This window comes from Ochotona princeps, chromosome X, assembly GCF_030435755.1.
Source record: "Ochotona princeps isolate mOchPri1 chromosome X, mOchPri1.hap1, whole genome shotgun sequence".
Lineage (NCBI taxonomy): Eukaryota > Metazoa > Chordata > Mammalia > Lagomorpha > Ochotonidae > Ochotona > Ochotona princeps.
The window spans coordinates 19970230-19975533 of record NC_080865.1 but is presented as its reverse complement, the minus strand read 5'-3'; the positions used below and the strand labels follow the sequence as shown (position 1 = coordinate 19975533).

The 5304-nt window shown below is 36.9% G+C and overlaps 1 pseudogene; it reads right to left on the bottom strand.

Annotated features, from left to right (window-relative positions):
• Nucleotides 1–1003: 1003 nt before the first annotated feature.
• LOC118760591 (U6 spliceosomal RNA) lies at nt 1004–1077 on the bottom strand (annotated as a pseudogene).
• Between the last annotated feature and the right edge of the window lie 4227 nt (nt 1078–5304).

Sequence of the window (5304 nt, the reverse complement as noted above, 5' to 3'; positions counted from 1 at the left end):
CTAGTAATTAAGCCACTGCTTGCAACACTACCATCCTATATGAGTGCCTTCTGAATCAGCTTGTTGCTAATGGGACTGGAAAGTCAGGAAAACACGATTGACGCACTTGGACCTCTGCAAGCTCATGGAGACCTGCCTGGAGGTCCAGGCTCCTGGACTTGGCCTGGCCCAGCTTTGATCATGCTGATCATTTGGGCAGTGAACCAGAAGATGCAAAGGGTCTCTCTCTTCCTCTCTTTCTGTATGTCTGTCCTTATGTATGTGTGTGTGTGTGTGTGTGTGTGTGTGTGTGTATGTATGTTCCTATCCCTCTGTAACTCTGCTTTCCAAATAATTAAATCTTTTCATAAATGCATACATTAATTTGGAAGAAATGAACTCATTTTCTGTGTTACTCCTTGCAACCTCATAAATACAGTACATATTCCATTTACTTACGTCTTAGGCCTTCAATTTCTTTCATCAGCTGTTTGCAGCATATAGGGCCATTATAATTTTGCTAGATTCATAAAATTATTTCATAAAATTATTTAACTTTTTAGAATCACTGTAAGCAATTACATTCAACATTTTCATTTTCAGTAGTTTACTGCATATATATATATACAAGACTTAAAATACATATATGCTATATATATGCCTTAAAATAGTATTTTATTATAATAAGAATTTATTGTGCCATCTGCCCTTTCAATAGCTTTTAAATGAATAATACAATCTTCTAAATCTGCAGCTACAATAATATAGGTCTCTAAACTTACTCTTCCCGCACAATCAGAATTTATATATACTGATTAGCATTTAATTTTTGCGTAATGATCTTGTATCTTGAGTCATTACTGAACTTATTATTGAGCTCATTATTTTGAAGAGTATAATAATCTCTTTTTTTAAAGATTTATTTTTATTGGACAGTCAAACATACAGAGAGGAGGAGAGACAGAGAAGCTCTTCTGTCCACTGATTCACTCCCCAAGTGGTTGCAATGGCCTGAGCTGAGGTGATCCATTTGCGGGGGCCATGCTAATCTTCTCTGTATCATTCCAATTTTAGTATATGTGCTGCCAAAGTGATCACAAGCTGAGGTGATCCAAAGCCAGGAGTCCGGAGCCTCCTCTCAGTCTCTCACGCCAGTGCAGGCTCCCTAGGTTTTGGGCTTTCCTTGACTGCTTTCCCAGGCCACAGTCAGGAAGCTAGATGGGAAGTGGAGCAGCTGGGATATGAACCAGTGCTCATATGGGATCCCTTCGCTTGTGAGGGTGGGATTAGCCAATCAAGCCATCACGCTGGGCCCGTTACATAATTTGTATGGGTTTTTATAATTTTTTGAAGTTGAAGAATTTCTCAGTTCCTAGTTTTCCTTCAGTTTTTATTATGAATTAATTTTGAATTTTGTCAAACTTTGTATTTTACTGTATCAATTGATATGAAACGATTATACTCCTATCCTCTTAATACAAAGTGTCAATTAATGTTAGGGAGCTCATCTCCACACGTACAAACTGTTTGTCTACAGTTTTCTTGTTTGTTCACCTTTATATTGTACTTGTTCTGGTATCATTACTTCTTGTCTTGTAAAATATATTTGGAAGTGTTGCCTCCTTTTCTATTTTATGGAAGTTGACAGTTCTTTGCTTTTATCACTTGAAAAATGTCATGCCATTTCCTTCTGGCTTCCGTGGCTTCACATAAAAAATCCTTTGTTGTTTGAACTTTTTTTTTTGCCTATAGATAGTTTCCTTTCTCTTTCACTGCTTTTAAGATTTTGTCTTTTTCTTTATCACTGGTTTTCAGAAGTTTGACTGCTCGTGGTCCAAGAATGGCTTTCTTACAGTTTAGTCTGTGAGCTAAGTTCTTTGAACCATACAGTATTGTTTTCCTACCAAATTTGTTTTGTTCCCTAGCTATTATTTCCTTAAGCACTTGTTCAGGAATGTTTTGTATTTTTTCTCTCTTCATGACTGCATGGCATGGATCACAGATCTTTAATTGTAATTCCACAGGTCATTGAGGCTTTGTTTGCTTTTTATTAGTTTATTTTCTTTCCAGTTCATACTGTACAATTGTTACCATTCTAGCTCTTCTCTTCTTTCCTGCTGCTAAAATCATCTGTAACATTTTATTTTTCAGTATTAAAATTGCACATTATTCTATATGTATTGTTTTTCTACCTATGATTTCTTCTATTCTACTTGTAAGGAAATTTGAAATTGCTGTTAAAACTTTTTTTTTGTAATAGCTGCTTCAAGATAATCAGCAGATAATTCAATCATTTGTGTAATGGCAGTACAGGTGACCATTGATTCTATTTGTTTCATTTCATTAGAGTTGAAAGTTCCCCTCTCGGCATCTGGAGAATATCATTAATCAAATCCTGGGGTCATACTGAAATCTGGTTTAGTTGGCATACTCTGGCACTGCTCTTGCAGGGGAGTGCTGCCTTTTAACTGTTGGGTGGGAGTGTAAGTTTAGATTCCTCAATCAAACTGTTCTGACACCCAAATTTATTTTTCTTTGCACCAGTGATACTTGCGTTGACTTGTCAATTAAAATAGTAAAAGGTTGAGGAATGAACCACTGGATGGACAACCTATAGCTCTCTGTTTCTGTGGTTTTGAAATAACACATTGAATTGAATAGAAGAGAGAGAATAGAATAGTTAGTGGAATCTGGATTCTTATGAGTTCAGTTTTACACTTTTTGCAATTTCTTACACAGCACAGAAAAAGCAGAGCTATAGCTCATGAAAACAAGAAAAGAAATGAATTCATATTTTCACAGACAATATTGTCCAAGACATAGAATTATTTGATTTCAAGACTTGATGTATATATATTAACACTTTTTCTAGGATCAAGAAAGGAAATTTCCTTACAAATGTATCTAAGACTCAAACCAACTATATGCTGCCTAGTTTTTATATAGTGCCAATCATTTTGTGAAGTCAATGTGCAGGCAATAAACAAAGCTTTCAAAGATTTTTCAATGAAACAAAGGTATTATGAATAGAAAGAAATTAAATACACTGGACGTAGTGAACTAAGTAGCAGTAACATACTGCCTTCTTTTCCTATCAGTGCAGATCCTAGCAGAAACTACACGGCACATTCTAAAGCATTTAAAGGGGCCAGCACTGTAGTGCGGCAGGTGAGATGCTGGTGTCCCATATAGGTATTGGTTGGGCTACAAACTGCTCTGCTTCCCATCTAACTCCCTGCCGATGTGTCTGGGAAAATAGGAGAAAGTGGCTCAAGTACTTGGATCCCTCCATCTTTACAGGAGACTCTGACTGAATGCTAAGAATTTCCCTTTGGCCTGGTCAAGCTCCAGTTGTGGCCATCTGAGGAAGAAACTAGGAGATGGGAAAATTTATTTTCTTTCTCTCTCTCTCTCTCCTTCCCTCCTCCCATTTCTTCCTCCCCATTTCCCTCTCTGTCTCATAATACTGCCTTTCGAATAAATAAATAAAAGCCTTAAAATATTTATCTAAAATAAAACAAATTTATGAAAAAACTATGGTTAAAACTATGTCCAGGCTAATAGGATCAAACAGCATACAGTGAGTAACTTAGGAAGCAGCAAGAGTGCAGATTCATTTGTTAATTCAGACTTAATATGGCAAGGTGAGGGACTACCATTGTTGGAAGAACAATACAAAAGCACATTCACCACTAGGACATCAGCAAGGAACACAAGTGGGGGAGTACCTTAACCTTGTTTTCCCTCCTACTCTCTGATCTATTGCTATTGCCACACAATTTGCTGAAAGGTTTGTACACAAAAGGTCTTGGTGACAAAGATGAAGAGGCATAAACTTCCCAAGAAAGAGCAGAGCAGAAAATTGCAAAATTGGTGTTGTAGTGAGGAGTAAGTCCACTGACACAACCAAAGAATTACTTATACATGGGTGTGACCTTATCATATCGATTTTGGAAGGATATTGAGCACCACTTTGATACCCAAGTGGAAAATACGATCAGGAATAAACAGACCTTTTCTAACCTAGCTGCTGTCCTCATATTCCACCTTACATTACAACAATTTAACTCCTCTGATGTTTTCTCATGCACTTTCTTGGCATTGCATCTCAGATTATTAGAAAAATTCATCATATGCAATCTCCTAGCATTTAGCTTTGTTGTATTGTTGCAGTAGTAAAACAAAACAAAATAAAACAAAACTAAATTCTGGATATGTTTAATACGGATCTGCATTGTTGGAATGCAAACTCCATCAAAACTGTTGTTTCTTTGCTTAAAATTGCTTCATTTCCATTGTCTCACTTTGAGAAGTAAACACAATTGCCACTGCTTGCAACATTCTGTTTTCAAATCATGTGTCTGTATGTGATATGTTTAAGCTTACATTATTTATGAAGTGTTTGGTGTGTGTGTGTACATGTGTGCATGAACTTCTTTCATCTCTGCTTGTAGTTTAATCATATATATGGACCTTCACTATTCAGCTGCAAACTTCTTGTTAAGAATTTGTTGCTATGTAAGCTGACTACTTTGCTTACTGAAAGCACACTAGGGTTCCACCATTGCGGCTCAGTAGGCTAAATCATTTAGATGCTGTCATCCCTTCTCAGAGAGCTGGTCAGAGTTCTGGCTTCTCTGCTTCCAATCCTGCTAAGGTAACTGAGAAAGCAGCAGAACATTCAACAAGGAAATAATAAATACAGCTGAAACCAGTGAAAGTAAAAACAGAAAAGAAAGGAAAAATGATGAGATGCAAACTAACAACATCATATTTCTACAGATGTGGAAGATATAAAAAAGATATTGACAAAATACTCTGGACAATTCTTCACACAAATATTTTACAATCTAGAAGCAATATACCCATTCATGCTTTTTATTTCTGGAAACAAATGCCTGCAAATCACTCAGTATGATACAATCATATAAGTATAAAGAAAATGGAACTCATAACCCAACTTTTCTAAAAAAAACAAAAATTTATGGTCAATAGTTTAACTGAAAAATGTAACCAAATGTTTAAGGAAGCAACAGCAATCACAGATTTTTTTTTTCAAAAAACAGAAGAGAAGCTAACAATACAGGGTACATTTAATTAGTTCAAGAAAATCCTCCTCCATGGTCTGGCAAGTACCCCAGTGGCTAAAGTCCTTGTCTTGCATATACCAGGATTCCATATGGGCACCTGTTCTAATCCCGGCAGTCCCGCTTCCCACCCAGCTCCCTGCTTGTGGCCTGGGAAAGCAGTAGAGGACGGCCCAAAGCCTTGGGACCCTGCATCCACGTGAGAGATCAGGCAAAGGCTCCAGGTTACTGGCTTTGG